The 25,055-nt window shown below is 36.5% G+C and overlaps 1 protein-coding gene across 1 annotated transcript in view; it reads left to right on the top strand.

Moving 5' to 3' along the window:
- Nucleotides 1–25,055, top strand: part of nrxn3b (neurexin 3b) — a 346,388-nt gene that overhangs the window by 173,146 nt on the left and 148,187 nt on the right.

Raw genomic sequence — 25,055 nt, 5'->3', positions numbered from 1 at the left:
CCTGGGGTGTGAGCAGACGAGGAAAGCAAAGTGTTTGTCATTGAAGACAGCATTTCATATGCCGCTCAATTTCTCAAACTATTTAATGCATTCCTTCTTTTCCTCTAGTGCCAAGATTTATATACAGGTATCCGAAAGTTGAATAGGTTTTGTTGCCGTGTTCTGCTGAGATTTCTTCCTACCTGCTCTGTAATAAGCTGTTAAACTACTCAACCAAAAATGCTTGGTTACACATAATCCTTAAGACTGTGTGCAGAATGTATTGCTATTCCCATTTGAAAATATAGAAATATCGTTTGTCAATAATTTAGGAGGTTTAGTGGAAAGGTAAACTAAAAAAAAAAAAAAATGTGACTAAATGTTCTTTCCAGCTTTGATGCACCACTTCTTTGGAGTTTAATAGTGCTCACAGGACACATTCATGCACATGTGTTGTGCAGTGGCATCATGTTTCCTTTTTTTCAGCATCTGGCATCATGAGCATTACATGTTTTAAAGTCAATGGCATTGGCAGTATTACATTAAAAGACCAATCAAATTGAACTGGAGTTGAGACAAGAATCATGTGTTGGGGAGCTTATTAAAAACCAATTGGCCGTGGAATGTCTGAGAAGTGACATACTATAAACTGGTGATTGGTCGTTGTCTGTCGGTGCAGTGTGAATTGGCCTTAAGATCATGCCTATGACAAATGACTTTATAGCTTGATGTGATTTCATCAACCTTATCAGAGCACACTGTGTCTGCAGCTAACAGGTCCAGCTGTGGGAATATTTGATCAGTGTTACTAAGCTTGAAGTTTGGTTCTTTTCTTTCTTTCTTTTTTTTGCTCTTGCTCCACAAGTCATTGTTAAATTGAATCAGTTCCTATTCAACTGCAGATCATTTATCATGGAAGAATACCTAAAATGAAAGTTTGTTTGAAGTATTCTTGTTCTTAGGAAGTTTGAGTTAAGATTGGGTCATGACATTTATCAGCTCTGTTCAGTGTCAGATTGAACCCTGGGATTTACAAGAAACTGCTTGAGGCATTTCTGAGTTCCTTAAGATACACCCGCCTGAGATAATGCATATGTATTAGGGCTGGGCTGATAATATACAGTAGATTAATCTTTCTGATGAACCAATATCGATTCTTAACTTCCAAGTCAGTATTTGAATCTGTTATTTTTTTCTGCAAATAAACATAATTTATAGTGCGCATATCCATCCAATAATCACATTAAGCTTTGCACATTGTTACTTTTCATATGAAACAAAGTCTCATTTTCCAAATTCTGGAAATTGTATCACGGAATTCCAACAATAAATACAGTTGTTACGCTCTTTGTCTTGCATGTGATCAGGGCATCTCTTTCTCTTCACTACTAGTTATAGCAAAAAATGAGCATGCACGAGCATCAAGCTATGCTGAAAGAAACAGTACAACATATTGAAACCTATTATGTCTAATGTAATCGCTTAATCAGTGTTTTCACCAGTCAATAAGTGCAATGTAACCTTACCTCAGGAACGAAATGCAATGACCATAGTGTCAGGGTTAGGTAGAAAAAAAATATTAAATCTAGAATACATTAGCAAATACATTTGGATTCTGTTGTTAATTTTAACCTTTAATATTATAGTATTGTACCAACTGCCAGAGTTTAAAGCATTAGTTGAGGATGTTGATTGAGGATTGACATAAATTGGCATGTACTCTACCTATATACATAAAAATTGAATAGAATAATATCAAGAGCTTGTGATTTGAAATCGAATCGATTTGTGAAAATTCTGTCAAGTCAAATTGTCAATTATTTGTCAATAACCATCCACACTACTTATTGGTCATTTACTTCAAACGATAAATCTGTTATTTACCTAGACAAAAAAAAAAAAAGGGGGGGGGGGTATATACAAAAGCTAAACTAGTAATTAAACTGCAGCTGTAACATCATTTGCACATTTTTCCTTTCTGTGATCATTGATAGTGGTTTAATTTCATATGGCTATTTTATTCACGTTTTCTGAGCTTATCGACTCTCCTGGATGAAATGCCTCTAATAGACTGCAACTCTGTCGTAACCTTTCCGAGGAATATAACACTCAGGAAGCAAACTAGGACACCGATGTCATTTAGATTAAGGCTGAGCCCAAGAATGTTGTTATTGCATTCAATGGGTGACAAGGGACCCAATTACCAGACAGGACTGATGCCTCCAGGGTCTGCCTTTTGAAATTGTTTCACATGTGCGTGAGACGGATGGAGAGCTTTTGACTGGGATAAATATGGGGGTCAAAAATGGGAGGACACAGCAGTGAAATTGTCCAATTTGATCAAATGTTAGCCACTCTGTGACATGCCTTGATCATAGAATTTTAAAAGGCATTGGATGAAATGATTGAGTGCTTGGCCCTACAAGTAAGGCGTGTGTGTTGATGTAAAATATATTGAATGCAGTTTGCATACAATAGTAGTCAGTTGTCAGTTTTTTTTATTAAATTGTTTTTAATTTAATTATATTTGTAACTACAGATTAGTTCACCCAAAAATTTACATTCTGTTATCATTTACTCACCCTCATGGCATTCCATGTTGTGTGACTTTCTCGAATTGAGAGCTACAGTATGGCGGAGGGGAAGATGTTCAGTGAATAACTACTTAAATTCAGGTCTCAATTGAAAAACTTTATTTCTGTAAATTAAATAGAATTGTTTTATTCCTGCAGAGATCATGTTTTTAAATGGATAATTGTAATACATATGTATTGTTTGTGTCATGTTGCTGCACATGCTGTCTACGAAACAAATTGCCTTTAAGGACAATGAAGTAAAACTAAAAAATAAAGTTGTTTTCTTCTTCTGAAAGTTGTATTACTTCAGAAAACTTAGAATGATTCATATGAACTTCTTTTATGGTGCGTGTTCTTCTTTTTGGAGCTTAGCAGCCCCTGCTTTTATTCAATATTCTGCAGTCAAGTGTATCAAAAGCGTAGTTTTTACCATCAACATCAATCGACAATCAGGTCACATGGCCCTCAGGTAATAAACACAGAAAACTTCTCAAGCCGTTCCACAAAGCAGCATGTTTCCCTTTCTTTTGTTTCCAGTAAACCTGTTCGTCCCATTGACGTCACCGTTCTTTAGAATCTTTTGTACAGTTCTTTGCAGTGAAACAAATCTCATCTCTGTCCCAGGGCGCTTGCTCTAGGTGGATGTTCTGAATGGCTTTGTCTCTGATCTTTCCCAGCCAATTACACAGATGCTGCATCCTCTCGCCAGGGTCTTGGCACCAGCCTCGCTCCCCATCCTGATCATGCTTGCTGATTGGTTTGTCTGTGATTCGGTAGCGTTGTGTACTCCCTGCACTTCAACTCTGTGCTGTTGTAATCATATATGGTGATGAAAGACTGAGATGTGTACTGGCTGGATGGAAGGGTCTTACGAACATGCCAGGTTGGTGCCGCAGCATCTGTCCTGCTGTTGGCTGTCTGCGTTTGGCAGTGGTGTGGTCCCTCATTCCTGACGTCGGGCCCTTCCCACTGCAGCAGCTCGACGGGCTTTAGTGGTGCCCTCGACTGCCCCTCACTCAGCCTGCGAGGGCAGAAATCCAAGTGATTTATTGCAGGGTTCATTGTCTGATGGATGCACTCGGTGAAGACAGTATTGGCTAATGAGTCTTTTAAAATTAGCTGAGCCTCACGAGATGAAGAAAGAGATGTGTGTTAGGTTTTCTGTTATTTTGAGACAGAATTTCCACCCTCACCTTCAAAAGACGACACAATAAATAAAGGAAATGTCTTGTTTGGCTCAGTCTCCATTTGGCATCACACCAACGCCCTTGTTCAGATGAAACGAGTGGACATCGATGCACTGGTTTAATATTATTATTTTAGTTATGGAGTTAAAAGCTGGCTGTGCGCTTTCTTTATGATTGCTGCTTGTCAGATTGTGTGATTCATTTTAAGGTGTACTGAATCAGTTTTTGTGCAAGTGAGATGTAAATGCATTCTCACATTTAGGGCCCTATCATACACCTGGCGCAATGCAAGTGTCTTTTGCTAGTTCCAGCCCGACCCAGTTCAAATTCATTTTGAAGTAGTGCAACCACAGTCTACACACAGTTTAAGTCTGGCAATTTTGCTTTACAATGAAAAATATTTTACAATCTGAAAATGTATGGAAAAAATCCTATGGTGTGCATTTGGCTCGAGTCCGTTTTCACTTTACCAGGATCCTTCCTATTGTGAGCTCATTGCAAGTTTGTTCTAAAAGATACTAAATGAGAACAGCCGTCTCCAGCTCATAATGATGATTATTTCACAAGCTTTAGGTTTCAATTATCCATTATCATTTCTGCAGAAGGAACACTCTGAGTAATAGAGCTATGTTTAGCCATGCAATGGTTAGTATAATTCTTATGGGAACTTAGATTAAAGTGCATAAACTCCCTTTACGACATTTTTCATTTAAAGGGGAGATACGAAAGCTAAGCTGTGAGCGTTTATGTGTTTTGCTTTGAGGGCCCTCCTCAATTTTTTTGGGGAAACGCATCATCGTCAAAGCGTCTGTGTGTTGTGATAATGTTTTATTTTTAAATGGATTTGTATTTCCTAACAGCCATTTTGATGTGCTGTGTCTATATCCTTTCTGCTTGACACATGGGCTGTTCGAGGATGTAAGGTGCCCGTACACGGGCATGTGAAGGGACTCTCTATCTAGTGGATGGCTTGTGATTGAAGACCATGATGTGATGTTTGATCTACGATGGCAACAGGACCATATCTTATGAGCCTGATGGGAAGGTGTTGAGCAGCTCTCAGGATAGGACTGCAGATTGATGGTGCTGAGGCAGATGAATCATATCAGAAGGGAGCATGAGTCCTAGTCAGTTTAGCCAGGAGACCAAAACCATTTCCCCTCAGAACGGATGATAACTCAGATGAGATGTTGTTTAAGTCTGTGTAGTTTTATATATATATATGGAAGCTTATTTCCGCCACAGAATAAAACAATTTAAAATTTTATAAGGTAATTGCGACTTTGTGATGGATTTTGATGAATTTGTGGTAAAAGTATACAAGTGCTGTAGATTTAAAAATCGTGCTTCCCCTTGTTAATTGATTTCATAGAAACAGACACCAATGATTTTGCCAAGATATCTAATTTATTTTACCATTTTATATAAGACATAAGGGAGAGAACGGATCAGCAGCAGATCTTCATTGCATCTCAGTCAGTTTCTCTCTCTCTGCCTAAACAAAGAGCTTCAGTTCATATAGGCTGAAACATGTGGTTTCCATTAACATAGCATAGGATGTATATATTATGCTGGTAGGAAAAAAAACACTGCATACATTCCACTCAAGACACACACTCTCCAAAATCTCCCAAAGTCTCTCTCACTCATATATGCATTCAAAACGGTATGTGAACAGTATGATTAATAAAACACAATGATTACAAATGATTATGAACGTATATAAAAAGTATAAAAGGTATAAAACAGATAAGTAATACTTCTGATTATGAATATTAATAAAAAATTATAATAATAATACTAAAAACAACATTAAAAATATGAGATGTAAGTCTTCAAGTGCACACTATACTGCTGTAATCTGACTAGACGTAGACGTACTCAATATACAGTATACAGTGGTTGCTATATAATTTGACGACAAATTATTACAATGCTGATGAAGTTTTTGTATTATTAGAATCACAAATTAGTATTTTATATGTATTTAGTATACTTACTATTAGGGCTGCACGATATATAGTTTTAACATCGATATTGCGATGTGCGATGTCAAGTATAGGGATAGCCTAGTAGTTATAGCCTAGTAGTTGATCGGTTCCGGTTCGGAACACATGTGATTTGTGGTTTAATTGCAAAGTTGAATCATCATAGACTGAAAGTGTATCATTTGCATGTGTTTTGAAATCCTGTCAGTTTAAACATCAAGCACAAGCAGACTGGAACTAGCATGCTGTTTTCTGTGTGTGCGTACAGATAGGGATGGGCATCGTTAAGAAATTATCGATATCGATGCCATTGTCAAGTCTGCTTATCGATGCGATTCCTTATCGATTCCCATATCGATTCCTGTACCATTTGCTGAACACTTACAGGGTGGCTTTGAGAGTTGTTGGCTTTGAATGTCTAATTTAATGTGGTTTTAGAGAAAGAAAACCAAGTGTGCAATATCAATACAGAAGGTGAAAGCTTTGAAATTTCAAAAAAAAAAAAAAGTAAACATTTCTAAAACAAAGCTTGTATTGTAATCACACTTAGTCTAACCCCCTTGGGGTTAAACATAGCATCTCAAATTATAATAAAATGCGTTTTTTTTTTATAATGATAATATATAAATACTTATAATATTTTAATGATATAGGTAAAAATATAATAAATATGTAATATAGTTATCATATTTAGCAAAATAAATATTTAGCAAAATACTCCTCTCTACAGACAATTGTTTATTCCAACTACGTGCTATGGTTATTAAATGGCTTTCCTGAGGTGAACAACGTTACGTGACTGAGCTGTTTATGGACCTCTTTCTGCGGTTGAAAAACACTTGATCGATCGATTTTATTACATTTTGGTAAGTTGAACTGTATCTTTCAAATTACCTATTGATCATTCTAAGTTAATTTACTATTAGTTAGTAACGTTAGTAACAGATGATCGGTTCACGTGCCGCTTAAACTGAGATCTGTCACGTCACATTTACAAGCGCCAAAACGGTGTTTATTGTTCGAATTTTGTAATTAAATTGACAGAATCTGAGAGCTGAGAATTTGTTTTATATCAATAGTACCGTAACCTTCTCTGTCAGTGTCCTCTTTGCTTCGGGATTTTCTCTGTGTGAGAAAATGGGTGTGTGGCGTGAGAGCGTGTGGAAAGTGACAACTGCATGAGTCTCATGGTGAATTCGTGACAGTTGGCAGTCCTGCAGATTCAGTTTGTAAATGTTTTTGGCGGGTGTGCTTGTGCAGCCGCGGTCTTGTTCACTTGCTATGTTGTTTGTGTAGCTCTATGGCAAACGCGCTGAGCGCATTCGGAACTACGGGAGCCTAGAGGGGAGCGTCGCCGGATGTTAAAGAGAAAACCGATTTTCATTCAAACATCTCGACGTACACTACACATTCGAGTTAATCAATAAAATCAAATGATCGCCCAGCCCTAATGGAAAGGAACATTCGGAATCGTTAGTGGAATCGTTAACGTGTGGACGTGTACGATTCCGATGGATCGGAATGTTTGGAACCAGTTCCAAACCGGAACCTGGAACCGATTCCCCAGCCTACGTACAGAGATGCGCAGACAGCACGTGAACACCGAATTCAGGCCTTGAATGGACACTTGCATGCAAAAATAAGTCAAAATGCCCGTCTCTGCGAGTATCCACGTAAACACAGATGGTTATTTATTGTAAGCAATTGAGAAAGAAAATGGATGCGTATCATTATATTGGATCTGTGCATTCGTCTTAAAGAGACATCAGCCTAATATTCCTGCTGCAGTCTGTGTCACCACCAATTAGGGAAGTCCCGATACCACTTTTTCACTACCGATGCCGCAGCTTTGGCTATTTGCCGATACCCATATCAATCCGATATTTTTATTTTATTCTTGAACTAATACTAATACTAATAATAAAATATATGGAAGCACTTTGCACTCAATTAACCACCTAAAACATCTCACTCAAATGGAGAACAAATACTTCTCCAGTATATAGTCCACAACAACAGTTGATTATGAAAGACTGTCACCCTTTATTCAAACACTACAAAAAAAATACAGGTACTTCAGTACTTAAAGCTACCAACAGGTTTAAAGTAAAAACATTTTAAACGGCACCATTCTGCATTGTAAACAAATAAATACAAAACTATTCCTCACAGTGCAGATATGTGCAAATCACAGTAGTAATAACAAAAAGGCACTGAAAGACATAAATATATTTGTATAACATTCCAAATAAATAACATAACATTGACAAACGGTTCTGATTAATTCGGTTCGGGTGAAGAGATAAAAGCCTGACCACACTGACAATTGATTGGTTGGGTCCTTATATGCGCTTCGTGAGGCAAGGTATCTCGCTCAATTTCTCTGCCGTGCGCGCGCTACGCATCTTGCTCAGCTTGCAGATTTTAACTCATTTGCGGGCATCAGGGAGCCGCTTTCAATATGCGGGAGACTCCCAGAACTTCCAGGAGACTTGGGATGTCTGAAATACTTCCACACCGCTGACATGGCTATTCTGTAAGTTAGCTAACTCTCATACTCATGCGACTATAATTGGCTACTACTGTTATCACGCGACAGGCTGCGCCGCTTAACTGGATGTCGCAGCAAGGGAAATGCTAATATTCAAGCATTTAGGCGATGGTTTAAGCTAGATTTTCCCATGGTTTGTGTTAAGATCGGTATCGGATCATATTTTTTTCTCCCCTCCGATCTCCGATCTAGCATTCTGGGCCAGTATCGGCACGATACCGATGATTGGATCGGGACATCCCTACCACCAATGATAATCAAACAACAAAAGAGAAAACCACTTATGTAGCTTTAAAGGCCCCCTGAAATCTAAATTTACGCTTTTTAGCTTTTAGTATGAATATGTTAGCCTAAAGGTTATGAATTATCATACGGTTGATGTGGTTATCAATGTATCATCAGCGCTCGGATTCGCTTCCATGGTGCTGTCCAGTACTAATTGCAGTCTGTTGGGTAAACGAAACACTATTGGCTATTTGAAAAGGGTGAGGAGCCATTCAATATGTCCCGCCTTAGCTTCCTGTTTCAGTGGAAATCACGTCAACGCATCATACAAAGCTATGCTTTTCAAGGCACTTCAGTGGACCTTTAACAAACATAAATTGTATTAATAATTATATTATATTTAATTAATATAGTGGACTATGTAGTGTTATTTTACTGATACCTGATTACCTGATACAGTTAGATTTACCTGAAAAACATAAAGCACTATACTTATTTCAATTGTATGAAATTGATGAAATTTGTATTTATTTATGCTTGTAATTTGTTTATTATTTTAAATGCAGATTCACTCCTCTACAAACTGATCATACTACAGTACAAAACTGATCATACTACAGTACATCAATGGTTGGGAAATATGATTTTCATCAAATTCAGTACATATTCTGAAGGCAAGTCATTGGTTATAGGTTATTGTTATGGACCCAAACATTTTCTACATCTTGTTTAACCACACTGACACTATTGGAGGAGAACAACATTTGAACTGAATTGAGCTGGATAATGACACTAACTTTGCAACATCGACACTGATATTGAATTGAATTTAAACGAAATTGAACTAAATTGAGCTGAATAATGACACTATTATCTTCCCAGCGCTGCTGTTGCTGTTTTTTTCTTCTTGTGTATAAAGCTGCTTTGAAACAATCTGTATTGTACATTTACATTTATTACATTTGGCAGACGTTGTTATCAAAAGCAGCATATGTTGCATTCCAGGTACACATTTGGTCAATTCTTACTTTCCCTGGGAATTTAACCCATGACTAGCATTGCTAGCACCATTCTCTGCTGATTTTGAGGTCCAGGAAGGCATTGTATAAAGTGCTATATAAATGAATATGACTTGACTTGACCTGACAGCACATGTTGACTATAACAGTTTTGTACCGTTTTGTTTTTGTTGTGATATGATGTTGTAAAGTTAGCATTTGTTCCCTTAGCAGCTATTGTATACCACTAGTTAATTTCCGCAATATTAAAAATAAATTGTTAGTCCACTTCAGAGTGTATTTTGATATTGTCTTTCAGTGTTTACAGAGACTGTTGGCTGTCTGGATTTACAATAGAAAATGTGTTCAGGTCTTCAGCAATCTAAAAAAAAAAAAAAAAAAAAAAAATGCCCTCACATTTATGTCAACATACTCAAATATTATTGCTGTGTTGAGGTCAGGGATAGACGAACCGTATCTTTACATTCATTTGGTGGCGGATTTGTTTGCTGTGGTTTGGTCTGCATTTGTTGGCGTGTGTCCTCAGGGCAGAAGAGAATGTTCTTGGTATTATGCAGACTGTGGTTTTGATTTAATTCACAGCAGGGCTGTCAGACTGATGTGTCGGGCACTGGGTTTGGTGCTTTGGGTTGTGATCACCTCCACAAGAAGTCAGAGATTGAGATGAAGCTAGATGGAGCACGCTTGCCCATTATATCAATCCTACTAATGCACATCCCTAACTTTCTCTGGCATCAGCATATTAGAATGATTTCATATTAGAAACATCATGTGACACTTAAGACTGGAGTAATGCTTTTACTGTATTTTTTAAATGAAATACCTTTGATACCTCACTCTCTCACACACACACACACACACACATTTTTTTTTTTTTAAATACGTCTAATATGCATCAAAGGTATTTAATCAAAAATACATTAAAAACAGTAATGTTGTGAAACAGATGTATGCAATAAGATCTCTGTATTCTAATTAATATATATATATATATATATATATATATATATATATATATATATATATATATATATATATATATATATATATATATATATATACACACACTTCCTTTTATAGGTTCTACTGCAATAATAAACATTCAGATGGAACATTGGTTCATGTTCAGTGCATCATCATCTCTTTTGAAATGTCACCCTGTTCTTACTGTTTATACGTAGTTATTAACATATGTAGGTGCATTTAGTACAATCAAAACCAGCAATTATGAATTATGTTTTATACTAACGTGGTCAAATATGTCTTTAAGCAGTATATATGCATTTCACTTTTTACGTACATTTTTACTTTTTTATATACTTTAATTTTATGTAAGTTATACATTTACAGTATACATCATACAGAACATATGACTGGTGACTTCAAATTGGCATGCATTAATAAACAAAGGAGCCTGTATAATCTACATACATGCTTCAATACGAGCAGATTCACTTTCTTCATCCTCTTTTCATCCTGTATCTTAAGAGAACGGTTGACGGGTTTTTATGCAGTTGAGATGTTGCATTAAAGCTCTTGGAGGGCAATCTATGTATTTTGATTGAAGTCACTGTCCTTCTGTTATATGAAATTGCCACTTGGATCAACAAACCACACTTTTCCTGAGCTGTTGCTGTGGTGATTGAGATAATCACTCAGGTTTGTTTTGAGATCTGACTTAGACTTTCAAAAAGAAGAAGATGCCAGAATAAGACAGTGTCCCCTAAATTCAGTCCTAAACTACATAAACAATAGCATTCTACTTCTGAAATATTAATTTAACATTCAATTAAAATGCCATAAATAATTTAGTACACACAACTAGCCCTTTAAAACTGAATTCTTTAAGTTTGGAATACTGTACTTGATATGTGGAATTTTAGGCATTGACAAATTTAAAATAAAACCACATAGTGAATGATGGGAACAGATGTCGATACAAAAAGTGAGATATAAACTAGATATATTGGTGAGATATATTCACTCAACATTCTGATTTGTTTTCTTGCATTTGCGAGTTTATATCTCACATTTGACTTTTTTCTCAAAATTGCAAGAAATAAACTCACAATTGTAAGTTAAAAGTCAGAATTGTGAGATATAAACTCGTAATTGCGAGTTATAAAGTCAGAATTATTTTTCTCAGAATTTCAGAAGTTTTTTCTCAGAATTTGACTTTTTAACTCGCAATTGCGAGTTTATATCTCACAATGCGGATAACAAAGGCAGAATTGCAGGATATAAACTCGCCATTGCGGAAAAAAGTCTGCAATAAAAAGGTCACAATTACCTTTTGTTTTTGTTATACCGAGGCAGAAACAAGCCTCCATAGTTTAGAAAATTGTCCTTATTGTGTAAATCTTGCATGCAGTAAATCAGGTGTTGTCATATATCTTCACACCAGTTTACTGCTGGTGTTGCAAAGTATTTGTTGTGGTCTGGTCTGTATTTTTTAAGCTGAATGCATTTTGTGGTTGTATCTGCTTTTCAGATCCCGGAAAAGGAAAGAAAATGGCTTTGACTCCAGTGTGAACTTTTGCAGTAATGGCTGCTTCTGTGCAGCAGAGAAGCAGGTTTAAATTGTAGGAACTTTAATGGGATGGTCACGGCAGACCAGGCTGTTATACAGCGTCATTTCCACTAAAGCCTCAGGCAGGTGTGTGTGTGTGTGTGTGTGAGCGAGGTCTAATTACGAACAGGGGGCAAAGCCAACAACTACCTGTCCATTTCTTATCACAATAATGATTAGGGATGACATGACCTCGAGTATAAAACTGCTTGGTAAGTGAATTTTCTGTCTTTTTTTTTTTTTAAGAGATAACTAGTCTGACACAAAACAACCTGTTAAAAACCTCCCAAAAATAAGAACATGCGAGGGAAAAAATATGTATTGTCTAACTATATGATTTTACCGTTTAACAGGTGCATTTAAATGAAAATGACAAGAACTACTATGCCAGGTTTTGGTTAAAGGGATTGTGAGGACTCAACGTGAGCTCAATGGCATTTATTATAATTCAAAAATACATTTAAACAAAAAAACAAAAATACCCGAAGTGGAAAACATATGATCCACAGACACAACAAGGCAGAGATGGGCTGGATACAGCTGGGAACACTAAAACATGCGGGAACATTAGACGACAATCTGGCACAAGACAGAGAACACAGGGAGAATAAATAGGGAAGCAAACAAGGAGGATAACGAAGGAGGACAGTTGGGGTAAATTAGCTAATAATCGGATAACAAGAATGGTGGGGTCAAGACAAATAGATAGAACACACAGGGTAAGTTTAAATGACAACGATGTCCTAAAAACGGAAACGTTTTTTCTTTGTACAGATGACAGCGTTATCAAAACGATTCCAGTTTACGCGGATCTTGCGAAAACTGATAAAAACCGCTGTATTATGAATGCCAGGCCAGTAGTTGGCGATGTCACTTTGTAAAAACAGACTACGCGCCTGCGCACATACGCATTCAAGTGTGCATGCCTATAGACTGAACATGTAACTCGCATGTGCATCACCGTTTTCACAGATTCACTGAAATGATAATGGTATTTTTTTCAAAAACGTGCACTTTGAAACCTGTTTTTAAAAGTCTGCATTCAGGCCACCAAAACGCCTTTGTCATGTAAATGAACAGCCAAAATACATCAAAAGTTTTCCCTTTTTTGTTGAAAACGGTGTTGTGTAAACGGCCCCTTAGAAACAGAAGCCATATGCTCACACAAAACATGACGATATCAGTGGCATCAATTACATTGTTACACCACTAGGTAGCGGCAAGTGACTATTAATAAGTTTGTTTGTCATTGAATCATAAAAAAAAAAAAAAAAACTTTTCATTCAGTAATGAAACAAGACATTGGGCCCTAATTTAACGATCTGAAACGCAAGTATCAAACGCGAAACACAAGTAACTTTGTGGGCGTATCTCGGGCGCTGTTGCTATTATACCGGCGGGATAAATGACTCTTGCGCCCGACGCAAACCTAAAATGGGTTGGTCTAAAGTAGCTTCATTATTCATAGGTGTGGTTTGGGTGTAATGTGAAATAAACCAATCATCTCACATTCCCTTTAAGAGCAAACACGCTTGTTCCATGGCGGATTGCTATTATAACGGCGGATTAGCCAGTCGCACCAGGAGCGGTTCACAGCCGAGGAGACCGACGTTCTCGTCAGGGCCGTAAAAGACAGAGAAGTGACATTGTATGGGGATGGGAGAAACCCACCCAAATAAGCTTCGGTTAAACGGGTGTATAATAATTTGGGTAAATGATACATGCGTCAGTGTACAAAGTAAATTGCCTGGGGTGCAAGATAGGTCCCATTGACTAAACAATTCAAACCGATTTTAAATAATTCATTGAGGTTAATTAAACATTTTAAATAGACTGCAGCAATAATCTTTTTGTCATGACCTCTAGTAAATTACGTTATTTTGTTAAGTTGTCTCTTCAGAATCGTGGGAGAATCGTAATCTCTGTTTAAAGCAAAATAATTGTGACTCTTAATTTATCCAGAATCGTGCGGATTGTGAGCCGTTCATTTTCCACTCTGATTGCGTTCACTATGTGTGATTACACTGCAGGCTCACTCTCGCTCGTATCCAAGGTCATCCCTACAACTAATGACATCATCATCGGCTAAAACGCATGTGCGGGTTACTTTACTTCCTGAACCTTTACTACCCGAGTTGGTATTAGTATGCAACATGTACAGGTGCATTTTAATGTAGTACAATCAAAACCATCAATTATAGCCTGATCAATTGTTTATGTGGTCAAATATGTCTTTAAGCAATAAACCGTAAATGCATTTTACTTATCTTGCTGGGTACTTTTACTTAAATTTTTACTTTTTTATATTTAAATTTTATATGAGTTATACATTTGAAGATGTGTAACAAACCAATTAAAATACTATATTCATTTAATTCATCTTCCTGTCATCATAATGTTACCGAACATATGCCTGGTGACTTTAAACTAGCATGCATTAATAAACAAAGGAGCCTGTATAATCTACATACATGCTTCAATACGAGCAGATTCACTTTAATCCTCCTCTTTTCATCCTGCATCCTAAGAGAACGGTTGACGGGTTTTTATGCAGTTGAGATGTTGCATTAAAGCTCTTGGAGGGCAATCTGTGTATTTTGATTGAAGTCACTGTCCTTCTGTTATATGAAATTGCCACTTGGATCAACAAACCACACTTTTCCTGAGCTGTTGCTGTGGTGATTGAGATAATCACTCAGGTTTGTTTTGAGATCTGACTTAGACTTTCAAAAAGAAAAAGATATCATCTCGTCATTCTGCCTTTTTTATGTTGCAATTCTGACTTTTTTCCTCAAAATTGCACGATATAAACTCGCAATTGCGAGTTGCAATTGATTTGTTTTTTGGACAAATTCACCAATGGTTCTCAAACCAGTTTCTAAACTGGTGGGACAGTTATTTGAAATTAATCTATTCTAAAGACCAATCCACTCCCAAATCAAACATCACTATAAATTGCTTGCAAGTTTTACAAAAACGTATTCAGTACAGAAATTAATTACTTTTAAGATTGTATCGATTTCCATGACTTTTCCAGACCTGGAAAACACAGGGTAAAAAATCACTGGGTATTTCCAGGTTCATGAGTTGAATAAAAATGTCCTTGAACAAATTTCTAGAAACTTTGTCATTTCTGAGCAAAAATACAGAGATAGTCTCTAAATACTGCCAAAAGAGTAACTGAAAAGATATCTCGTGTCCCATGTCTAAACACTATAATAATTATGTAGGCCATGACCTCGAGTTTAAAACCACCATTTTTGTAACTAGTCTGCTGTGCAACTTCCTCTTTAAAAAGATAAATAAAATGTGCGCGTGGAGACAGAACCATGTACGCGAAAATGAATTTTCCCTGTGTGGATGTGCCGTATTTAATAGGACCTCTTGTTTTGCACCGTGGCCGCTGACATAGATGATTGCATGGGCGGCAATGCGGTTTCCCTCATAATTGCTTTTTGTGTATTACTCTTGTCCATTGTCAACTTCAATGAGACATGGACACTTTGAGTTCTTAGTGTGTTTGGGTGGATGTGAATATGTGTGAGAAATCATTTGCATTGAGAGGCGAGATGTGACAGATACTCCCTGCTCTCGGCTCATTTTCTGTGTGAAGATCAGATGGACTGTCCACACATGAATAACATATGCTAGGCTCAAGTGCTCATGATTGACACATTGAAGTGGTTTCTCTCGATGGTGCTTATGTATCGGATGTACAGTAATAGACATGGCCAGAAGCCCCATATTATTGTATTATAGGTTATAGCTACCTCTGAACATATGGTTTACTTATACAGTGACAGCTCATTTCTACAAGCTACTCATAATATTGTAATATTGCAATACTTTAAAATGTTTGACTGGCCATGTATTTTTAATTGTATTTCATTGATTAAAGCGGGGAGATGTATAGCAATGTTTTTTGTAGGTGATATTAAGTTCTGAATATCACAATAATTTCAATGCACGTTTATGTGGCAATAGTTTTGCAGTGCTTTTTGTCTCAGGACCTGCAAGCAAGAGAAAATGGTGCAAGTTTTAATAATTTCTGTGAATTAGTTCAAGCTATAATTCTTCCTTGTATTCATTTATTGAAAAAAAACAAGCTTTGTTTAACTAGATTTTTACCTTATTCTTACTTCTTGCAATAAACATCTTAAATCCAGTAGGCTGCAGCAAGTGTTCATTTTAAATAATGATTATTTAGTTTTTTTGTTTTTTGAAACCTCTAAGTAATTGCATTATAAATACAAATACTCGTATTGACACATTATAGTAAACATCAATTTAAAATGCTACTGGATTTAAATCACAGTGATAAACAATAGCAGTAAATTATTTAAACACATTTTTATACATTAAAAACATAAGTGTGACTTCTGAACAACATTTTGAAAAATTGCTAAAGAATATGTTTAACTGGTTTATTTTCGACAAACTGATTATTATTATTTGCTAAAATAATCCACTTTCCAATGCCATTTAAGAGCTTCTCAACATGTTTTACTTATATCTCAATTTGTTCATCTGGGTCTTGTGTCATACTCAAGGGTGTAGTACAGAGAGGATGTGCACTGCAGAACGGTAAGCTGCAAGCCTACTTTAATTGAGCACATTGATTGATTGAGAAGGCTTATATTGCTGTAATTTTCTGCCTTGGTTAAACAGATATATCATAATGAAGTAATGTGATGGACTCCCAGTGGCACATCAGTGAAAGCGCTGCTAATCTCTTAAAGATGGCAAGAAGAAAGCGTTGCACACTAAAAATAAGCATGTGGGACACCCTCTCTGCTAGCTCTGGGAAATTGAGCTTAGCTCTGTTTTAGTGCTGGAAGGGCAAAGGAATTACCTAATGCTGTCTGAAAAACTAAATACTGCGCATAGCCAACTTGCTCAAACATACTATATTCAATCTAAGTGAATATAAAAAAATATTAATATATAAAAATGAACTCAACTTCTCTTGAGTTATATGACATGTGACCAATGCCACGTGTTCACTAGAACCACACAGCAATCTCATTTCAATCAAACTAGACCGTTGCTAGTCCACTTCACATGCGCCACTTTCCAAGGTGAACATGTCCTCATTCACAATGACAGATGGAGCAAAGGTACAATTTAAAAGACAAATGATGCCTTCATTAAAGTATGAGTGCTGCCCTAAAGCCCAGTGAAAAATGCAGAGCTCTCAAGACCGGAAATCAGGCTCTGCAAAGAATATCTGAGGTTTGTGTCTTAAGAAAAGCTGAATCTAGAAGACACTGTTAATCTAGTATGTGATTGTGGAATGATTGTTTTTATTTAATTTTTATTTAATTTTTTTAAGAAATAGATGTTATAGTTGTAAAAAAAAAAAAAAAAAATGTGCAAGACACTGTTTTTGTAACATTACAGATTTTAGCAGAATCTTCACACTGCTCTTTGCTGTACTATATACATACATATATATATATATATATATATATATATATATATATATATATATATATATATTGCTTTCTATTTTAATATACTTTAAAATGTATTTCTGTGATGCAAAGGTGAATTTCCATCAGCCATTACTCCAGTCTTCAGTGTCACATGATCCTTCAGACATCATGTGAGCTGATCAAATATGCTGATTTGATACTCAATTACTATCAATGTCGGAAACCGTTGTGCTGCTTAAAAACCTGTGATACTTTTTTCAGGATTCATTGATGAATAAAAAGTTTAAAAGAACAGCATTTATTTAAAATAGAAATCTTTTCTAACAATATAAGTCTTTACTATCACATTTTTTAAAATTAATTTAACACATCCTTGCTTGATAATAGTACCTCAAAACTTTTGAACGGTAGTGTATATTGCTACAAAGGATTTCTGTTTTAATTAAATGCTGTTATTTTTATAACTTTTTATTCATCAAAGAATTATGAAAACGTATCACAGGTTATAAAAACAATGTTAAGCAGCACAACTGTTTCCAATATGGAGTATCAAATCATCATATTATAATGATTTCTGAATGATCATGTGACTAATGATGCTGAAAACTCGGCTTTGATCACAGGAATAAATTACATTTTAAAGAATGTTCAAATAGAAAACCATTAATTTAAATTGTAATAATATTTCACAAAATTTCTGTATTTTTGATCAAATAAATGCAGGCTTGGTGAGACTTCTTTCAAAAACATTAGTAATAGTAATGCTTCCAAACTTTTGGAACCGGTACTAGACAGCCCATTCACTTGGCCTAATGGATAAGACATTTGGTCTCCAGATTTGTGGATTTCTATAGGGATTGTGCTTGAAGGCCTGTCTTTAGGTTGGTACATCAACATATTTTAGGATAATTAGTTCAAAGCAAAAACATATATAGTTATGACTACTGGAGTGATTTGAAGCGGCAGATTCTTTGTGTAGTGCCTGGTAGAGAACGGGACTATCTACTCTGAGGTCATGATTCATCTCACACACAAATATTATCACAAACAAGTGCTGTTTAGCTACTGTATGACACGATCAAACTGACTGTATCAGTAAGTATTATGAGAGTAAAACTGTTCAAGCCCAAGGCTTTTCTCTTTGTTCTCTATTTCGTTTGTATCAGGTCTTACTCTGCAGGTTTATCGCAAATTCAGCATGAAGCAGAATCATGTTTTATTAAATAAAGATTTGTTTTCCCTACGGTTAGAGGACGGCTCGTAATAAGAGCAAACGTACTCCACCAGCTATGAATAATGCCATGATGGCACAGTCCTGAAATAACATACCTCACCTCGCACCCAATATCTATTACAGATTCCATTTAGGAAAGCTCTCAGGCCTGGCCTCTTGACTAATTCCCCTCATTAAAATCCTTGTGTTTCAGAGAAGTCATGAAAGGATGTAAAATCTTGCTAGTCTTTAAATTTTACCCCCCTGCTGCTCAGAAGGGGAAGCATCCCCTTTGAAGTAAGGGAAAGAGGCAGATCCCACAATTTCTATTTCATTATTTTATTTGTTATCTATCTGCGTTTTGTGGTTTATCTCGCCTTCAGCAATATTAACATGTCGGGGGGTTTCAACATCTGTTGCTGTTCATCCGTATTTGATCTTACAAAATTAAGTTAATGACATTTAATTATAATGAGTTGTTCAGTTCAAACGTTAATCAGAAACATTGTTTAGCTACAGAGTGTGATTGATATCAAAACTCACATCAACTTGCTTGCTGCTGTGTGTTTGTGTGTGTGCATGCGTGTGTGTGGCTCCTAGTTCTCATCAGTGATTTTTGACTAGTTTTGCTTCAAGATCCAAATCTGAAATTGGACATCAAGTGCTGACCCGACACTATGTATTTTTGCATGTACACATGTATGTATGCATATCTCTATTTTAGTGCTGGGCAGCGATTAATCACATGCAAAATAAAAGTTTGTAATATATGTTTGTGTACTTTGTATACTTATTTGTATATATACTGTAAATACACACACATACATGAATATATTTAAGAAAAATGTGTTATTTATATCTAAAAAAATATTTATTTATAATATAAATTATGTATAAATATATATATACAGTATATACATGACATATTCCATATATATATATATATATATATATATATATATAAAACATATTTATACACAGTACACACAGATACCGGTATTATGTAAATACAATTCTTTATTTTGGATGCGATAATTAGAAAAGACAAAAATGAAATGAAATAAAAGTCCTGTATTTTTTTTACCCTGCATAGTTTTCCCTGTTTTACCCTGCATAGATTGTGGACATGATATGCAACCTGTCCATGTTGGCATTATATTTAATTTGGTTAGTTTCTACCAGCTGACAGGGAAATTTATGCCAAAATACAGAAAAACTGACTAGATGAACTGCCTTCAGAAAAATATATGGGAAGCATTTTCTCCACCTTTTTAAAGGTTAATAAACCTATTTTCCTATCCTAACATGGATGATTATAATTAAAATATAGCAATCAGATCAAATGGACTTCTCAGTTATGAACCATTTCAACATTTGAGAAAACGAACCCTTTAAAAAAAGGTGCTCTCTTCCACACACAAAGCTGACAATATGACCGGAGTCATATGAACCACTTTTATAGACATGTTTTGTCCATTGTTTTAAGCTAGACAAACCCTGTTCCCATTCACTTGGCCTAATGGATAAGGCATTTTGTCTCCAGATCTGGGGATAAACCCATTTTCCTATCCTAACATGGATGATTAAATGGTTAGTTGCATTGCATTATGTGCATTCAGCTGTATTTTTACCCTGCTGTCCATGACCCTATCAGAACAGATCTCATGGGTGTAGCAGCTGACCACCACTACTTCAAATCCCACACGGATTACCCATCGCCATGAGCCTGGTAGCGTGCATCAAGCTGTGACATGTCCCAGTCATCCCTTTGTAAGCAGTGGCCTTGGGAAGAGCCTGTAGGACAAAAGAAGTTTCTGCTGGTGGGCATCAGTGTTCCTGGCACAGGTCTCTCTGGGTGACTGCAAGCCTATTTTCCACATGGCTGACTGAGGTTACAATCCTGCAGAGCTCTCACACAAATGATTGATTTCTCTAAACTCTGCAGTCGAATTGTAATTGTCAGGCACGCTTCTTAGCTTGAATATTATCCTCGTGTCTGCATAACAAACTCAACCAGGTCGATCAGCATGTTGGGTGCAGAAAGAACATTATCACTGGAGCGCAGACATAACTGATGTAAGCATGCAAAGACGTTCAATACAAATGCATTGAAGAAGAAAAAAACGTTTTTCATAAAAGAACTATCATGTTTGTAGGTCAATTTCTTTTCACCAGTGTTCTACATTGGTTTCTCATGTTAACTTATTTTTCTTTTCTTTACGGTGTTTAAATAATTCAGTTATCTCATTGAGTTGGACTTGTATTTGTCTTCCATTGATTTTGCATGCAGCCGTACTGCTCCTATTATATTTAATTCCATTTCCCATGATGCCACATTGTTAACCTTGGAAAAGCTCCCAAACTTGATGTACCGCTACATACTGTCTGGTTAATTAGGGAGCTTGCGTCCCTGTAGTGTTGTGGATGCTTTTGAGCCGTGGCTCTTTATCAGTGGGAAGCAGCCTCTATCAACACATTGCCCTTGCTGTTTATGTAGGGCTATCGCCGTGTGCAGGAATACATCAGCACTTCAGAGTTGAAGAGTTCATATATAGACTTGGGAATTACCGCCATTTGGTTACCGAGAATGATCCAACTGCACAATTGGCTAAATTCAACCCTCTTTGCTGGCTTTTCAGTGGAAGCTATATGGGGGAAAACAGTCCAAGTATAGGGGTTGGCTTTTAGAACAGGAATGTGAAATACGCCTCATGCAGTTCAGTTGCATAAATCAGTATGAAGAGACAGTATAGAAATACAGAGGTTATCCTGAGCTAATAAAGCAGTAATAAATGTGAATTTAATATTTGTTTTTAGAGCTAGTCAGATAAAAATGCCTGAATTTATTTTATAACATTACATATGTGTGTAATTTTCAATCTTAATAACAATAAACATGAAAAACAAATCTGAATTTATTGTATCAATGCATGTTCCATGAAAGAAAAAAGTAGCTATGTTGTTGTTGATGATCACATACATATACACACATACATAGTGATTTTTAGCTCCGTTTTCATGGAGAGTCCAAACAGTGGAAAGGTTCAGTTTAAAAATGATTGGATGCTCGCAAAAGCTGCGTTTCCACCGCACACGACAAACAACAGCCGATGGACCGGAAGCCGTTAATTTGGTGGAGAGTCGCACCGGGGTTGCGTGGGGTGCCGATCTGCGGATGCGGAATTTTTGGATCCGATTTGAGCTATGGGTGCGTACATTTAATTTTTTTCTTGAGCAACTACACCGTATGCGATACGCCGTCCGGATGTTACGTATTCCAGTGTATTCAAATCAGATCGGTGTGAGAATTAATAATATATTTAATATAATATATAATTAATATAATTATTATTTTTTTAACCTGATCAGAAACATTTGAAAACTTTTAAACATGCATGGTTATTAATAAATAAGTAAACAATTAATTATTTAATATTTATATATTTTTGTGTTGTCTGGCACCGTGTTTTCACTCAAATTATTTTGCGGTTATTTGTCCTATATGGGTAGCTGGTTATTGTTTGCAGTTATTGTTTGCATTCATTTATTCGTTCCACCATGGTGAAAGTTCAAGGATAAAGGCTCTTGCTTTTGCTTTTCTTTACTGGATACGCAAAAATAAATATTACAAGTCAGTGAGGGAAAAACACTACTGTGATCGAGAATTACCGTTTAGTTCAAGAGATGTGCCTTAACTCACGTTGCCGTGCAAGATCATAATAAAAGTTCATAATGACTGCCACTTGGGGGCGAATTCCGACAGTCGTGTCCAAATATCGTGTGCAGTGGAAAGGCGGCTTAAGGGCATGTTGGTATTGGCAGTGAAATTGCAGAGACAATAGCGAAGAGAGAAGTGCGTTCTAATGAACTCTGAAGAGCCCTATTGCTAACACTGTTCCCTTTCCCATCATTTGTTTTCATTTGACAAAGGTCCTCTGTTTGTGTTTGTGTATGCGTGTTTGCTTTCTCAGTGTGCTCTTGCTGAACCTTCGATCACTCCTGTAGAACAGAAGACAAACATTCTTTATTTCCCCAAAGTCCATTTGTTTGAGAGCAGCTCACTGCAGTGCCATGCGCTTCCCCTTCACTGCCTTCATATGCATTAGACCTATGGATGGGCTATTCACCGGATCTTGTGATACTTCTATGTCTATTTTTATGGCTTCGCTCATAAATTATTGAAAGAATACACAAGAACCAACATACATGTTTTTATGAATGTCTATTACATTGGAATATATCCGTGAGGACGCTGGCAGTATGAAAAGGTCAGGTCGTTCCATCTCTCTAAATGAACAGCTGCCACATGGATCCTGATTCTGACTCCGGGCTGTGGAAGTACAGTGTGTCCCAGCAGAACCTTTGGACTTGTGTCGGTTCTTCCTGAGGGATGGCTCCGTTTACACCATTTGACTGTAATTTGGGATGCGTGCGTTGCTTGACTGTAATGGCGCACTCTCCCTTATTTATGTGACATAGATCTGGTGTGAGTCCTAACAAATGAGGGTGTTGACAATAATGCCATCACTGTCAGCATTATCGTCTCGGCTGCCCATAATTCCTCCTGCCACAATGTGCCTCTGTGAGATCCACATGAGCGACTTTATTGACATGGCAAGAGCTTGTTCATTTCATGGACGGGAAATCTTTAATTTGACTTCCATTTCCTGTCTGGGCTATTTATCCCTTCTGTCTGTCTGGACACACTTTGCAGCCTCCATCTCCAGATCGATAGATGATCAGTGGTCGACCCTCTTTACTTGCAGGTCTCTTCTAGTGACCGTATGTCACCGTATGACCTCTCTCCTACTTTAAGACCATATCTCAAAAACATTTCCCAACCTAGAAAATAGTTCTGCATTTGGCGCACATTTTAATTCAAAGATCTCTTATTGTACAATCTGACAAGCAACATTTGTAATAGTCAGAAAAACTGCAGTGTGCACCAGGCTTTACAGAACAGTACAAATGAAAGAGATGGTACACCCAAAAATGAACATTTTGTCATCAATTACTCACCCTTATGTCATTCCAATCCCATTCATCTTCACAAATACCACAAATGAAGACTTTTTTTTTAATGAAACCTGAGAGATTTGAAAGTCCATTACACCTAAACATTCATAAAGACATTGTAAAAGTAATCTATATGAATCCAAAGCAGCCTAATCCAATTCTTCTGAAGAGATTTAATTCAGGATTTTATATTAACATTAGTGGTGTAACGGTATATGTATTAGTCCCAAACCGTCACGGTTCAGTACATGCAATCAGACGTCGAATACAGTCAGTCACGGGCGGTCCACGCTCCAATCAAGAATGGGGCGCGCGGTAATACAACACTGTTTGCTAACCGCCACAACAGGAAAAAGAGCAGAAGAAGAACGACTTGAGCGCTTGAAAGCAAAGTCCACAAGTCAAGTCAAGTCATCTTCATTTATATAGCGCTTTTAACAATGTAGATTGTTTCAAAGCTGCTTTACAGAGATACACGTATAATTTAAGGTAACAGAGATTGTTTTGGCTTTATAGCGGTTCTTGAATAATGTTATTTTCCAGCTAAAGTTAGTTTTGATTGATTCACGTCCGTCTAAATTATAATTTGTTATTAAATTAGGGGCCGCTAAGATGACACCGTTCTCTCTAAACAGACTTTAAACGCTGATGGCGCTCACGTGCGCATTAAGAATTAATTCTATAGTTATGTGCGTTTGAATATATGTGTGCAGGTTTGTAATTCCCTTCAAACCATGCCTAAACAAAATACTTGTCTTGCCTGTATTTTGATACAGAATTGTATTTTATTTTATCACTTTGTGCGCGAAACGGAGCGGAACGCAGAAAATTTAGTATAGGAGGGTAGGGCTTACACTTTGAATGTTTAAATATAGTTTAAGTAGAGCAAGCTGTAAGCTATTTTATTTTTTCATTATTCTATTTATGTTGTACTTTTATAACACAAGATGCTTTTCAGTTTTGTAGCTGATTGTAAAAAAATACCTTTTCTTTTTTATCAGCCCTGCAAAAAAAAATTGCAATGCAAGAGTGCATTCTGTTTACTGCTTAGTGCTTATACTAGAGGAGGCTGTACTGCACCAACTAGGGGACTACATGCCGCTTGGTGGAACAAACTGTGATTTGCACTACTCTGTTCAAAATAAAATAAACCTAGCATTGTGAATTTAATCATTTCTTCAGGGTCCAATTCTCACTATTAACTAGTTGCTTATTAGCATGCATATTACTAGTATATTGGCTCTGATATTAATGCCTTATTCTGCATGAATATTTTCTACATCCCTAAACCTTACTC

The sequence above is a fragment of the Phoxinus phoxinus genome (genome assembly GCF_949152265.1).
Source record: "Phoxinus phoxinus genome assembly, chromosome: 16".
Classification (NCBI taxonomy): domain Eukaryota; kingdom Metazoa; phylum Chordata; class Actinopteri; order Cypriniformes; family Leuciscidae; genus Phoxinus; species Phoxinus phoxinus.
The sequence above is the reverse complement of the archived record's forward strand: the minus strand, read 5'-3'. Positions and strand labels throughout refer to the sequence as shown.